Source organism: Vanacampus margaritifer, chromosome 4 (genome assembly GCF_051991255.1).
Source record: "Vanacampus margaritifer isolate UIUO_Vmar chromosome 4, RoL_Vmar_1.0, whole genome shotgun sequence".
Lineage (NCBI taxonomy): Eukaryota > Metazoa > Chordata > Actinopteri > Syngnathiformes > Syngnathidae > Vanacampus > Vanacampus margaritifer.
Window position 1 is genome coordinate 30086501 of NC_135435.1, and position 16986 is coordinate 30103486.

A 16986-nucleotide genomic window follows, 5' to 3' on the forward strand; every position below is an offset into this window, starting at 1 on the left:
CGAGTCCTTGAGACCTTTCCGTGTGTCCCGTTATAAAAAATGTTCACCTAATGATTTGACAATGATAATTTTGTTCTAATATTCCAGGGAGCTTCGCGTCCCCTTTTTAATAGTGAATTGTCCAAATTCGTCAAAGTACGAGTCCTGCAATTTGAATGAAATGGCTGCTACAAAACAACATTACAAGCATGTCCACCACATTTCCTGTCAATCTGTGAAGTCGGTACCAACTGCAAAAAAATTTAAAAAATTCTTTCAAAATTGGCGAGTTGTCAGCTATGATGACGCCCCCAAAAAAGATTATTCATTCACCGCCTAGTGCTTCAAAAAAAAACGTGACAGTGAGAAGGCAGGTCAAAATCAACAAAGTCAGTGTTGTGACTCATCAGTGCTATCAAATGTTCTAACCCTAAGCGGAATTCACAGCTTCCACTTGGTGACCTAATCGATAAATGGCAGCAATTTCTCCCGGCCGTATCTGTTTCCCCTCAGCCAGCGTTAAGTGTGCGGGGACATTCCAGCACTGACAGGCCAGTGCCCCCCGGGGACGCCCCCATCTGCGACGGTGCGGGCCCGTCACGCATCTGGAGCTCATCTCCAGGGGCCGACAAACGTCTCTACTGGATGCTGCAGCGGTCAAAAAACAGCGGGGGCCTTGAAAGAGGAACCAAACAACACAAAGCACATGCTTGCAAGGAATGGAATACGATAGCGTAGTACTTTTGCCACCCTGAAGACATCAAATTCACTCAATGGAATACTATATAGAAATGCAAAAAGATTTGGACAAACGCTATTTTGGAACAACAATATAGACAACAAAAAAAAAATGTAAAAAAAAAATACCTTAGTCGGTAGCCAAACAAAATTAGCGGTCAACGTTGTCGCTATACAATCACAGCTCAACTTACAAATGTCACACTACCAAATTCAGGTGAGCCGTGATCGGTCGTTATCTGAGCAACTGTGATGTCATTTTCAGTTGACAGCAAGTGGCCTGAGATGGATAAAAATGGGTGCATTTTGCTGCTTAATTATGCAATATTAATCACAATGCCGTGTTTACACCAGTGGGGAAGGGGGGGGGGGGGGGTTGGGTAGCACGGAACATTTTTACTTGTCCCCCATTTAAAATGGTTCACTTAGAAAAGGGAATATGCGGTGTTATGATCATTACAGCTTGCGTTATTGCTATGGAAACCAAAAATTCGCCATTTCAACAAATTTGAAAATTGAATAAGAAAATCTAATCTAATCACACAAAAAAAATAGGCTGCAATTGGTCTTTACAAAACTATTGTATGTTTATGAATCTTTATAATATGCGAGTTTCACTTTTAGCTCTTTGACTGCCAAAAACGTTAAATAACGTTTAGTAAAATCCTATGGAGGAGTGCCAAAGACGTTAAAAGACGTTTGTTTCAAAACAGAGGTGAAACTAACCATTTTCTATTGTTGATTACTGAAAAACGGAATAAGGTAGAAACAAACTTTTTTTTTCTGATGAAAGATGAGAGTCCAATCTTTCATTTGGTAGTATGTATGTTTCCATAGTCCAAACACATAATTTTCTGTGGACCTTGAAAGATCAGTCAAAATGCTTAAATCGGCTGGCACTGGCGACATCCCGTTTCTGAAAACGTCTGGCAGTCAAAGAGTTAGAATTAAACTATCAAAATAAATATGACTTTTTCTTCAACATTGTAATTTACAGATACAGACATTAAGTTTTTCTCAAAATGTGTTAGTTTTTTCTCTCACACATTTGCCACTTTATGATGTCACAAATCTGCAAGTTTATTTTTCAAAAATGTGTTAGCTTTTTCTTGGGATATTACCACAAAAAAGTAATATTTGTACTAGGGTTGTCAAAATGAGTGTGTTAATTTTGAGTTAATTCAAAGTTCCTTTAAAGCCACAAAAAAAAATTACGCACGATTAATGAAAGCCTGTACTGGGAGAATTCCAGTCGCAACGCAGCAGACATGTCCACGTCAAAATTGAGCAGTAATACATTTATTAATAATGCATATATTTTTGGAGACTGGGGTCAAGTTGTATTTTACAATTTTAAAAATGTGTAGAATTTCACAAGTTACTTCATGTTAAAGATTAGATCACTCTGAATATAAAAAGAAAAATGCACTGAGCTGACAAATGCAGTTTTGCCATCTAGTTGCAGAAAAATCGACCTTAACACAAATCAATATCACATTCATTTTTTACAGTACCATCTTTTTAATTTTAGCTAAATTATTATGAAATTACTGTATCAATGACTAAAAGATGCAGCCATATTTCTATTAGTTTAATATTTTTGTCTACTTTAGCTAAAAGTATGAAAACTATTATTAAATAAAAATTATTGTAAATTTAGAACAGATGTAAAATTTGTGATTGTGGGTTAACTATTGAAATCATGCAATTAATTGCGATTAAAAATTGTAATCTCCTGACACGCCTAATTTGTGACCCGAATATGCCATCGTACACTTGTGTTCCGATCATACTCATTGTAAATTCCCCTTTCTGCCCACAAGTTTTAAAAAGAAAATGACATCTGTCAGGGAAACATTATCAAAGTAAGAAACAACCATAAATCACACACACAGTTTTTGTCGTCATATCTTGCATATCTGCGTGAAGAACAATTAACATGGAATGCAGTGCGCACAGGAAATGCCCTCGCAATCTGACAGATTTGGAGCGTTTCTGGCAAAGGGAAGTGTGCTAATAAATGTCAAGAACCCACAACATGACAACAGGTCACATATGGATCGGGAATCATTGAGGAACGTAAGTACAAGTTTCAATACATTAAAAAAGTGCATGCTAAGGCGAGACGGAGAAGAAAAAAAAAAATTATCGGGACTCCCCCTTTGCTTTTTTATTTTTTATTTATTTATTTATTTTTTAAACAAATAAATTTAAAAAAAAAATAATAAAAATGTTTTTTTTCTCTCTCTTTTTTTTAATATATATACATATATATACACATATACATATATATATGTATACATATATATATATACATATATATATATGTATATATATATATATATATATATATATATATATATATAATTTTTTTTGTATGTGGGTGAGCATGTGGGTGCGTGCGTGTGTGTATTCATCAGTTCACCTAAAGCCCATTAAAAAAAAATTCCATACTAATAATATAATACAATAATAAATTGCCAAATGCAAAAACATCAATGTAAGTTATCACGATGTAGTGGCTCTCGCTAACAGACAGAATTAAGTAACCAGAATTAGGTTAAAAAATTCTATATTTCTATAAATTTTGATATTTGGTTTTTATTTGAGGCAGATATTTTTTCCATTAAAATGTGATTTATGAGGAGGTTAGACCATTGGTCGATATTCAGAGTTTGTTTACTTTTCCAGTTAACAAGAATTGTTTTTTTTAGCGATAGTAAGGGCTACAAGTGTAGATTGAAATTGTTTATGTGGTAAGTCAGTTGTTGTTAGGTCACCTAGCAAACACAAGTTTGGAGATAAAGGTATCCTACAGTCCAAAATAGCGGAAAGTTTTTCTAAGACTTTAGTCCAGAAATACATAACCGGAGTACATAACCATAAAGCATGAACATAAGTGTCTGTAGTGTTTTGTAAGCATTGGAGACAAATGTCGGCGTCTGAGAGTCCCATTTTCTTCATCATATATTGAGTAATGTATGTTCTGTGAATAATTTTATATTGGATAAATTGTAAATTTGTGTGTTTTGTCATTTTAAATGCGTTTTCACAAACTTGAATCCAAAAGTCAGGTTCCGGTGCTATAGACAAGTCTGTCTCCCATTTCGAGTTTCAATACATTAAAAAAGTGCATGCTAAGGCGAGACGGAGAAGAAAAAAAAATAAATTATCGGGACTCCCCCTTCGCTGCTAAAATGAATTATCTAAACGAGGCGGTCACATGTGGAAAGCGTCCTCTCAGGTTTTCTAATCACATTTATTTGGTGCAGCAGAACCCGAGAGGTCTTTGTCAGAGCAGATGGCTTTGGCTAATCAAGGCCCGTCTTGGCTTGGCGGGGGCTGGGCCAGTCCAAAGCTGCCACTAAAATTAGCCTAACCGCGTTACACATTAATATGATCATGTTGGTCAGGTAACGAGATTCGAGATCTTAAATACGTAAATCCCGCACAAACACAGTTACACTTGGCACCTGCTACCGTATTGACTAGGGGAAAAAAACAACAACAACAAAAACGGCCCTTTAATGGTGCAACAACGCGCTTGCAATAATCCACAATTTGACAGACGTCCTTGTTGTCAATAATCTAATTTTCAGCTTGACTCTTTAATCATTTATCGTACTAACTGGGCTTTTCGAAATTATTGATCGCAGTCGTCATAGCCCACAATTGCTCTTCACATTAACCAGCCCTTGTACTGTTTACGGTTTTGCCATATCAAATTATTTTCCTTCATTTCCATTCAATTGTAACTGCTGTGCTGCTTACACGCTTGCATTTGTACCCCTAAAGTCTTACGTCAGAGTAATTACGCTAGACAGTGCAGGAACATTTGATTTCTTTGAACAGAATATCTCAAACGAAACCTCCTACTCCGCACTTCTCGAACGTGCTATGCACAGTTTGGAGAACTGCTCGCTATCTGCTAAATATGAGTGAAACGGACACAGGAAACAAAACGACAAACAACTTAGATAGATTTATACGCTAAAATGCTCAACTAAACCACATCATTTCTCGTGAAAGCCCGATAGCTTAATGTAATAACATAACAGAATGTGAAATGCCACAGATGGGCGAGTGGGAATTAGCATTGATTTTGCAGTCATTATAAACCTTCAAAGAGCTGCTACTTTAACACAAACAGCAGCAACCAACAAATCAGGCAATATTCATAAACACACATGACGTGTATATAGAAAATTTATTGAGAACTTTTTGATCATCAAATTCATAAAAAAAAACTATTAATTGTTTAGATACATTGTTAACTCAAAATGATCCAAATCAGTTTTTTTTTTTCTCAGATTTTCAAACATCTGCTTTTACATTGGAAAATAATTCACCATTTGTCCTTATTTTCTGACAAGTTACGACCCCAACGAGTAACTGAATGATTTTATGGGGAAAAATAATAGTTCAGAATCAAATATGAAAATAATCTTTATTTACAGCCGCAGGATTATGAAATGAATGACACACATTGTTCTTGTAATTGACATGTAGTCCTCAGAAGTGTATATATATCGAATGAGTAGCCCTTCACGTAAAACAGCGCCCAAGAATGTGCTGTCAGTTTGAAAAAGGGTTTTGATGATGACCATATCATTGCTTATTTGGTTTTCTTGAATCGTTACACAAAACCAATTGATTAATAAACGGTAGCCAGAAAACAACAATTAAGCAATACATTTAAAAGAAAAATTGTTTATCCAATTATTTGAATAATCAAAAGTATCAATTTTAAAAAATAGATAGTATATGCTTACATGCTAGTATCTGTGGCGTCACGTGATTTCCAACACTACTATTTTTTCCTGAATATTTCGATTGAATTGCACCACCTCAGGGTTGTGTTTTCAAATGCGGCTGCTGTCCAATTAACAGTATAAACAGTGTAGAAGGGTAGTTTAACATATATATTTTTTTATCTTACTAAATGAAGCTGCCTTTAAAGCCAATTGGCCGGAGGGTTCGACTGCTTATTGTTCTTGTTTTTCCTTGAGATAATTGTGATCCTGCGGGAGCGCGCCGCTTCACAAAGCGGCTCGGAGGTTGGAGTGTGAGTGTTGGAAGCCGATCCGTGGCTACGTTGCTTTTAGCGTAATGTGACATTTCCTGGGCCGCGGCCAGCACTTTTGGAAGCTGCCTTCCAACAAGTGCGCGATTACGCAGCCGTCGGAAGGCTTGGCAAGCGAGCGCGGCCACACGCTACTACAAACACGGGATTTTGGCAAGCGGCTGTGAGTGCGCAGCGAAAGGGAAAAGCCTCGGCGGCCGTGGCTGCAAGCCAGAGCCCAGTCAGCTGCTGCTGTGTTTACCCCGGGGCCATGACACGGTGGCCCAGTTAGCACCGAGCAGGCTCCTGACAACGGGCTGGACCTCTGCCAATGCTGTGGCACGAGAAAGAAAGAAAAAGAAAATAAGATGCTTTTTAACCAGCGGAAAGTAAATTGCTAGCATGTAGCTCTTTGGTGATTTGTTGGCTAAATGACTTCATATCCAAATGGTGATGATCCGCATCTCCTCTTGTGCATGTCAATAGACAGACACCATTTTGTGAGAAATACACTACCTCACATAACAATTTGATTCCCTCCCAACAAAACTAAATTACTAAGATTTATTTGGGGCAAAAAGAAAAAAGCTTTACTAAGAATTTTATGACTATTCTTCTCATAACATTTGTGGAATTATGAGAACAGTTAAGGTTTGCGAAATATGCAATTAAGTGTTGTCAAGATTCTGAATGACTTTATTCTGGTAAAATTGCAACTGTTCTAATGAAACTTGATCATTGTAAAACAATTAACTTTCTTGTGATATTGACTTTGCAAAAATTGCATTATTGTAACAGGACTTTCTTGAAAAAAATGTTTACTATTTTTAGCATTGTGATATGGCTTTATTCTCACAATTTTTGAACGGAAATAAGAAGCTGACTTTTTCTCATGTCATTACAACTTAATGCTAACATTGCAACATTACACCCAGATTTTTTCCTATAATTAACATTTTCAAATCGCAGTATTTGACTTAACTCGGAAAATTTAAACTTATTTTTGAAAAAAGAAAATTATTCCTATACACAGTTGAAAGCATAAGTTTACACAGCTATATTGTTAGGATTAATGTACATAAATGCACCCCATATTAAAAAAAAAAAAGAATCTAGGTACACTGTCTGTTCTCCTTGCGAGCAAAGATAATTTAAATCTTAAATGTGTCTATTATTTATTAAATGTTCTAGGTTGATTGAACCTGAAATATATAAAAACACACTTCCCCCCCCCCCCTCACTGTCAAACAAAACTTTTATTGTTATAGGTAAATTGGCATTTTCCAAATTGCTAAATGCCAAATTAATGACAGAAGGATTTATTATTTTTTTTAGACAGTTCTTCATTACGTTCTTCAAAGCCCGTATCCTACTGAGAGGCTAGCGTTTGTGATGCTAGCAAATTTTACGTCAAGGTCACAACATTTCTTAAACGTTCTCTAAGGAGAAATAACTGTTCTCTAAACAGTCTTAATGGGTCACAAGAAAAATGTTTTCCTTGAGACAAGTAAAAACATCAAAACTCTACGGCAACGTTTGCGAACCTTGAACAAACCCTGGCAAACTCTTACGGGTTCGCACATTCGCTACCTTCGCCAACAATTGCCCCTCAGCGAGAAACAGAAGTTTCCAATGGTACGATTATTATGCCTTCAAGCCATATGATGATGTCACGTCTTTAGAAGCTTTCTTGACAACATTTGAGTTGCTACGAGACACACAAATGTATTTGAAGGCACGTCTGAAACGCTCTGCTTCGTCATGGCAGAGTACAAATAAATCAGCCAAGATATCAAGAAAGGAATTGTGGACTTGCGCAAGTCTGGTCCGTCCTGTTCAAAGTAATTAGATGCAAGTATGAACAACACGGGAATGTCCAACCATCCTACTGCTCAGGAAGGAGACGGCTTGTGTGTCCCTGAGATGAAGGTGCATTGTTCTGAAAATGTCCAGATTAACAAAAGCTAAAGACCCTGTGAAGATGCTGGCTGAAACTGATAAGAGTGTGTCATTAGTCGCAGTGAAAACAAATCCTATACCACTCTGCCGGCAAGAAGCCATTTATCAAAAAGAAACAAAGACGCATTACACATAGACAAAGGAAAAAAAAAGGGAAATGTCCTGTGGTCTGATGAGACTAAAATTGAACCGTTTGGCCATAATGAGCATCATTACATTTGGAGGGAAAAGGGGGAGCCTGAGAAGACCAAACCGATTATGAAGTAAGGGTGTGGCAACGTCGTGTTTGCTGCAGGAGGGACTTCACAAAACAGATGGCATCATAAGGAAAGAACAGATCGAGGAAATACTGAAGCAACATCAAAACGTCAAACAGGAAGTTCAAGCTTGAGTCTTCCAAATGGCCCGTCGCAAGCCGTGATCCCAAATGAATTGAATTTTTATGGGCAGACTCGAAAAGCAAGTGCGAGCAAGACGGCCTGCAAGTTAAACTTGGCTCAGTTTCACCAGTTGAGTCAGGAGAAACGGGCCCAAATTCCCTGCCAACTATTGTGAGAAGCTTGCGGAAGGCTATTCAAAATGTTTGAGCCAATTTAAAAGCAACGCTACCAAATGTTAATGAAAACTGACTTCCTTAATTTTAATTTTGGCTGTTAAAAATAAATGCATCTCATCTCCCTCAGAGGTCTGAACAAGTCGGCCACTTCCTCTTCAGATGAGACGGCTTTTCATTTTTATTGGAGAGAACTCGTTCATGTGCAGTTAAAAGAACCGGTTTGCATTGTTTCACAGATTTTGTTCAAAGTCCATCCATCCATTATCTACCGCTTATCCACATAATTGTTCAATATTTTACAATAAAACAAGATTGGAACACTGAAGGTGTATGTTTATTTTTGAAAAACATCGGGATAGGATTTTTATTTTTAATTTCTAAAAAAAAAAAAAAAAAAAAGTTTTTATATATAAATCGGTGCACCGTTACTGATTACATGTCAGACTCAAGGGGAAAAAATGATGTATCTTTTGATATAGTGTATGTAAAATTCTGGTTTAAACTGCAGGACCACTGTCATTTTTCTACAACAATTTTACAAACTTTTTTTCTTCCAAATGACAGCTACATTTTTGTAATCTTTAATTTTGGCGATTTTATACTGTATAGAAATTTTCTTTTCAGTGTACACCAATGTATTTTTTGCTAATTACTTGAATGAATGCTCATTTGTCCATTTCTGCAGCTTCCAAAAAAAAAATCTATTTGTTCAAAACTTGGTTGCAAAAATATTAACGTGACACTATATGTTTAAAATATATGTTGCAGAATATATGTGACCTATTTTAAAAGCAGTTAAAAGTTGTGTATGTAAAACAGGGAGGCTCACATTACTGTATCGTGCCAAGGGTCAGCCTGGCTGCAGGGATAGTCTATAATGCACGTGTACATTATATAGTGTATCGCTATACAAAGCCAGGCAGACTTTGCTCAACACACCGACATGTGACCTTGGGGCTCGATTGGCCCGCAGCTGCCGAGGAGCCCTTGTATTTGTTTCATTGCGCTATAGGCTTGCGTCTCCATGTTTGCCTTCATTAAAGAGCAGGTGTTGAGATACGCTAAGTGGGAGGGGCCAATAGGATGCCACCATGCTTCGGGGGGAGCGAGAGCGGGGGTGTGTTTGGTGCTGGGGGGGGGGGGGGTGGCTTGCTCGCAGTTTTCGCTGGCGGGCGACTGATCAAATTACAGCAGGCATCAGTAGCTCGGTTTCCATTAAGAGGAGAAGAAGTTATTCCTCGGGGGTCGATTTAAATGGTGGGAAGAAAAAAAAAAAAAATGTGACAAGTGGACACTTTTTCCTTTTTAAATTTTAATGAAACAAATTTTTGGGGGTCTTTCACAATCTTTCAAGCTCAACTGTCTTAACCTTTCAGTAGCTTTTGCAACTTAACAGCAAAATTCACAACACTTTTGATCATAGAATGGACTCATCCATTTCCTGGTTCAATTAGAATTGGCGTTAAAAGTGTCCTCTTGTTAATGCTGTTCACATTTAACATCACGTGACCAAAGATATATATATATAAAAAATTTTTTATATATAACGCTCGGTGATCTTGAATTTTTGAGTTCTTGGTTTTTGACATCACGCGAGAGGACTTGCCAGGAAGTGGTGCCAGCTCAAAGAAAAGTCGGATTGCTGACGGCCAAATCTGTTAGCAAGGCAAGAAAACGTCTCTTTACGCACAAAAAGAAATCCCAATATGTCAAGTGACTATGCGGATGATACTTCCATTTTTGATCATTGATCCCAGAAAATGGGAGGAGCATCAGTAGCACAAAGAAAAAAAAAATCAGCTTTTGAAGGGCGATTTAGAACATACAAGTGTGTATTAATCTGGACAAATGACTATCCTGACGACCTGATGCAGGCGTCTACTCCGTCCTTTCTGGAATGATAGAACTTCACTGATAATAAAGTTGGAGACAGACTGGCCGCCATGTTTCAAGTGGACAGTGTGAACAGTCTTAAGGCAGCAGATGTGTCCTCTGGGAGTTCCCCCCCCCCCCCCCCCCCCCAAAAAAAAGTGTCTCTGCTTGCACCAGCAGGCCCTCTCATCAGCTCCTCCCATCCAGGCCCTTTGGCTTCTTTCTTTTACTGCCCCCGTGACACTGATGAAGGGGGTTGATCACCAATCAGGGGCCAACTATAACACGGGCAAGCAAACACCCACCATGGAGCCATCCTACACCCCCCCCCCCCATTCCCATTCGCTGGTCTCTTGTTGGGAGCCCCCAGTGGGAATGTTCACTGTTTGAAGAGTTAACTCTTTAATTCCGTCTGGAATGTTTCCTCTGGGTGGGGCAGTGTGGTGTGTCGAGCCAGACCGCTAAGCCCGCTCCTCCCCCTTCATCTGCCTACTAAATTCAATACCTCTATTTCTGGCCGGGGAGGTGGGGGGGGCCTCTTCCACATGTAGGTGTTAAGAGCAGGTCAGCACAAAGTGAGGTTTGTGTGTGTGCGCCACGTGATTAGTCCCGACACACTCATTCAGATAAATCTGGAAAAGTCATTTAGCCGCCCGCCACGACATTTGCATGGCTTTGCAATCCGCACCTATATTGTACAATGTAACCACAATGTTTCGTAGTTCAGTAGAGCTCCTGTGAATGTAATGTCAACTAGACAATCCCCGTTAGTAAATAATGAAAATCATCAGATGCAAATTCTATCCAAAAGTTTGGTTGAATTTCAAACTGTAAGAATAGTTGGGTTTTCATCCACCAATTTTTATTAGAATATATATATATATATATATATATATATATATATATATATATATATATATATATATATATATATATATATATATATATATATATATATACAAAAGAAGTAAATATTAATGCAATTTTAGATGGAAAAAAGCAAAGAAACGCTACGGTTTATCAAGAATTACAAAAGAGAACTTATACGACGTCATCACAGGGCGCAGTCATCACTTCCTGGTTTTCTTCTTCTTTTAAATTAATGGTAGATCACATCTCTATGGTGTATAGCGCCACCTACAGCGGCGGAGTCCCCTCTCAATACTCGCAAAAGAAGAACAGATGTTAACAGGCATAAGTGGCATGTCCGTTTTGCGCATTTTCAGTAAACTCGCTTCAAAAGTTCAAAACAATTCGATGGAAACCAACTAATTATTGAATTTAGAAGTTTTTGGTGACTTCACAGGACCCTTATTCTCTAATATTCTAAACAAAGCTAAGCCTCAACGACAAATGTACACAACAGCTCACATTTGAAGCTTTATGCAACGTATTTTTGCGATAAATTTTGTTCAAATTTGGGACAATGCAACTTGAACAATGTCACAGACATTCAACGTGGCCGGTGTCAAAAATGATTTGGGCTTTGCACCATCAGCATTTTTGGGGCCGATTACTGATTAACAAGATTCAATATACGAACCCCTGATCACAGGCTGGAGCAATATCCATTTTTATTGACTGTGGAAGCTCGTTTTATGAACTTTTATTCGCTCCGTGACCTCCGTTTATTACCTGAAAAATTCAGAAATCTAGGTCATATTTCCCATTAAAATGAATGGAAATGCAATCAATCCGTTCCAGCCGGCAGTTATACTTACTTTTTAATATCAGTGTACGGATAAAAGTAAATAGAGTGCAATATAGAAATAAGTGAAAATACACACTATTCCAAGAAATAAATACCACACTTAACACGATTAAATGTTGATTGCTCATGAACGATAAGAAGAGGACTACAGTTCCTCACTGAAAAAAAAAAGAAAAGTCTTCTTCCATAACGCGGGGAAATTCTGATTCAGGTGTTTTTTCTTTTGTCCGTTTCTTTTCTAATTCATTGATTGATTTTGACACCACAAACCGATCCAAGGAAACTATTCCAAAAAAAAAAAAAAAATCACACAAGATGAGAATTTCCTCACTCCACAAATTTCTGCCTAGCAACAAACATCCGGGTGATTACGCGACAGTTCTAACGCAAAGGTTTGTGCTATTAGAATGAAATTTTTGTCCCAAAACTTGTCTCACATTACGACTCATGCCTCATTTTCAGACAATTTGTATCTTGCAGCTCAGCCGGGAAGGAAGGTCCAACATCACTCAGCGATTATCATACTCAAGCGGATACATATCGTGAGACCAAATCATTTTTTACCACTTATGTCGTTATTAAACACAATGATCTTATTACATTGAGTTTAATGTTCAAATATAGCCCGTCTCTTCTGGAAACTGGAAAACAAAATAGAATTAGATGTTGCTAATTGGCGCGGCTCTGCATTTCCGTCCTTACAGAAATTCAACATGCAGCCATTACGGTCAGGCAGCATTAGGCACAAAGCCACATTCATCAGCAGGAAAAGAATGTCAATAAAAAAAAAAAATGAATTGGGAGAGGAGGCGGCGACTCCATTCAGAGAATGTGTGTTGGGAGGGGAGAGGGTGTCATACTGCAAGTAAATAAAAACAAAGTAACCAGCTCTGGTGATCTTAATACAGTACAAGCAGTTTACAGATGCATGTGAAGTCTACAGTGAACTTTCCACCCCGTCGCTCTCACGAGAGGGCGGGGCCGGCCTAAAAAGCCCGACAGTGACAAACGGCGGCGGCTGACAAGCACAAACAGCAGCATTAAAACTCCCGAGCCGTTCCCGGGAGCTGACGAGAATAAATCAGCGAGGAACCAGAGCCGCCGTAATGAGTCACGCCAGTCCAGTTGCCATTTTGTCGTCTTAATGCAATGAGGTAACTCGCGTGCTAACAACAAACACAAACGACTCTTTTAAAAAGGAGGTTTACAAGAGTGTAAAAACTAAATTGTTTATTTGGGGGGAGAAGAACCGAGAAAGGACAAATGATACTACCGTATCCTTTGCGCGCGTATAATTCAGTATTAAGTAATAGGGCTGGACCGATTATCGGCCGATTATCGGCCAGGCCGATATTTGACATTTTGACAAATTGGCATCGGCCTTTTTATAAAATAAATTTAGGGTTTTCATCAGGATTTGTAAGATGTTTTAATATATATATATATATATATATATATATATATATTGGGTCCCCCCCCCCTAATGTATATTGAATGTTTATCACCACTTTTTCTTAAATAATTATTTGGGGTTTGTAAAAACGCATAAATAAATACTAATACATTTCAGTGGACTTTTGCCATTTACGGTCCGGCTCAGTCCCCATCCCGATGAAAAATGTGGATTGACAAATCCACATTTTAAGTAAATAAATAAATAGGGAAAGGAGAAAGAGAAAATTGCCATTGCCATTAACTTCATGGAATTTTAGTCTACGGTAACAAACTGCGTAATCTCTGACATGAAATCAAACAAGCGACCAGTTACGCTTTTGTTGGGCACGTGTCAGTATCCACGTCGAAATTGCTTCGGACAACAACACGCTCAAATCTCTTCTTTATACATTAAATAAATAATAAAGTAGTAAATAATGGAGTATATCATACAGTATGCCTGATGTCTTATTCACCGAGTCCTTTTATGCTGCGTGGGGTGTGAATTCTTTTTAGTTTTTCGTCTCGGTAACGATAACTGCGGACACATCTTAAAACGTTTTTGTCCGACAGTCGCGATTGGAGTGGAATATTTCAACACTCGCCCGTAATGCGTTTGTCACACGTTAGGCAGCTCGGATGGATGCGCCAGGATGGTTCCATGGCACATTGCGCCGTCAAAATAAAACCATCTGTTCGATACCAAGACCTCGACGTTCATCATAAATGAAGCGTGAACGGCGTGGGGGGCGGGGGAAGGGGGGGGCATTCCTGGCTGTGGAAAGCTCCAACACACAATCTTTATCGATCCTTCTTCCTGAGCTGCAGCTGCGGCGGCCGCCCTCACTTCCTAGCTGATGTGTTGCTGGGGCGACAGCTAAATTATGCAACAGGCCGGGCCGGCGGGGGCCCGAGCAGCAGGAGGCGGGAGGTCGCAGCCCATGGTGGCAGCAGGGACACATTGATTCCGTGCGTCGATGTCAACATCTCTCATTGGAAGCCACATTTCAAAGCGGAAATAAATTATTTCTTCATTTTTTTGGAAAAACCACAAAACTTTTTTTTTTTTCGTTTCGAGTGACAGTGTTAGGCATGAAAATTCATATTCCTGCATATAAGGAGGTCGATAACCAGTATTTCAAGCCGATATTCATTTGCAGTAAAAGAGAAAATATTTGTGTCAAAATAAAATAAAATAATAACTTTGTTTAAACGACAAAACTTGGAAGGTTTTTCTTTTCATTTTAAACATATAAGGATTAAACAGTTTTGTTTAAAAAAAAGTATAACAACAATTTCAGGGAGCTTCCAGGGTCAGCATGAGTTCAGCTAAATTAAAAACGAAGCAAGTAAATAGCTCCCTAAAATGTTCTACTGTAAATAATGTTTTACAAAATTTTAACATAATTTCTTAATTTAAAAAATGAATTAAAAAACACATTTTTAAAAATAAAAAGTGTAGGGAGTTCCCAGTGTCAGCATCGTATTTTATAAATTTAGGTGGAAATAAAAAAAATTAAAAAATGGATAAATGAAAAGTTACCTTTATCTCCCTTAAGCGACAAATGTAGCAAATTTTGAATTTTTGCCAGGGTTCATAAAAAGGTTTGAAAAGATGTTTGCAGACAGTGAAACATGTTCAAAATGTCTTTTCATCAAGAGCCGCCGTCTATGAACATCTTACAAATCCTGATGAAAACCCAAAATTCGCTACGTTAGCAAGCACGAGATATATCGGCCTTCAGATTCATAAAAAGGCCCGATGCCGATATTTGGCATTTTGACAAATATCGATAACCGGCCCGTGCGATAATTGGTCTATTCCTAAAACGAATAGAAAAAAAACACTAAGGCATTTTCAGACAAGTTCATTAGTAATATAAAATGACAAGAAGAAACGTGTTATTATTGAATGGCTCCACACAAACTATCCCCTAATAATAATGACTTCATATTTTAGTGAGACAAACCGCTGATGATATCCAGGCACTTTTATCACCACGTTTGCACACAATGGCAGCGCTGAGGAAGGAGGAAGGAGGAAGTGGGAAGGGGGAAGGGGGAAGGGGGGCCGCCACCTGTAGCACAACATCGCCATCATTGCACGGTCCATCTCTGTTGCGCAGGCCTGATTAATACTGCATTAATCACGCAGGGATTATCGTCTGAGGCAGGGGTGGTTTGGGGGGTGTGGATTACAGGGGGTCACACGGCCCATGTCCCAGCACGGCAGAGGCTAAAGAGGCTGAGGCGGGCCTGCTTCCCGCCCTGCCCGCCCGTCCTCCCCGTTCTAACCCTCCACGCGACGCCATTGTGCGCTCCCATGTTTGCCAATTATTTACTCTGCTGTTTAGGAAACAAAAAACAGCGGCCATCCCTCTCTGCCCCCGCCCCGGTCCGAGACAGCTTGTATCTTAAAAAAAAAACAGCCTCTTAAGTCTGCTCAGTCGTATCTCAAGGCACCGCCATAAGTCTGCTCAGTCGTATCTCAAGGCACCGCCATAAGTCTGCTCAGTCGTATCTCAAGGCACCGCCATAAGTCTGCTCAGTCATATCTCAAGGCACCGCCATACTGAAAAAGGGATAAATGTATTAATAAATGGCCTAAAACACCATTTCTTGATTAACCCCCCCCCCCCTCCCCAGTGAAACGGTCCGAGACACCTTGTATCTTAAAAAAACAACCTCTTAAGTCTGCTCAGTCGTATCTCAAGGCACCGCCATAAGTCTGCTCAGTCGTATCTCAAGGCACCGCCATACTGAAAAAGGGGTAAATGTATTAATAAATGGCCTAAAACACTATTTCTTGATTAACCCCCCCCCCCCCCCCGTCTCCCCTGTGAAACGGTCCGAGACACCTTGTATCTTAAAAAAACAACCTCTTAAGTCTGCTCAGTCGTATCTCAAGGCACCGCCATAAGTCTGCTCAGTCGTATCTCAAGGCACCGCCATACTGAAAAAGGGATAAATGTATTAATAAATGGCCTAAAACACTATTTCTTGATCCCCCCCTTACAATGTTGCTGACTATCCTTGTCAATTTTGGTATAAATAGCATCTAAAATTCATGTACAAATTGTAAACCATGGTTGGCAATCCCTGGTTTAATTTAATTATCTTGCTTGAGGGCCGTATAGTTTTCACATGTCCTTTCCTCGCCATTAAAATCACTTAACCATTTCAATATGGCCGACACGGCTCTCGCTGTTAAGTGCGCGGGGCCACTTTACAAACGTGAAATGCGCTTCATTGTCTCTTTGAGATTTTATCATGGCGTCCTTTCTCTCTCGTCACTGCTTTTAGAACGTAATAAATGAGCTCTTGCCATTATTAAAGGGAGGCTGGAAAGGTGTGTGTGTGTGTGGGGGGGGGTTATTTGCAGCAGCATCTGCCTGCCTGCCCGAATCTCTCTCTGGCCTCCCAAAGACAATGACATAAAAAAAACAAAAAAAACGGCACTGTCCTCCTCCCCCTACAGCAGTGCAACCTGAAACTGCCTGAAGAGATGAGCCGCCATTAAATACTGCAGAGCTGACATAATGACAGCAAAGATAAAAGAGAGGGAAGAAAAAAAAAAAGCCAGACCAATTCTAGTCCATCCCCCTCCGACCCCCGCAGGCTTGCACGGCCCCTACTAATAAAAGACATCGGACCACTGACAGGGCCAATGGAACT

The 16986-nt window shown here is 39.1% G+C and overlaps 1 protein-coding gene across 2 annotated transcripts in view; it reads right to left on the reverse strand.

Moving 5' to 3' along the window:
- Nucleotides 1-16986, reverse strand: part of LOC144050747 (AT-rich interactive domain-containing protein 3B-like) — a 79884-nt gene that overhangs the window by 55305 nt on the left and 7593 nt on the right. The gene's annotated exons all lie outside the window — the stretch shown is intronic.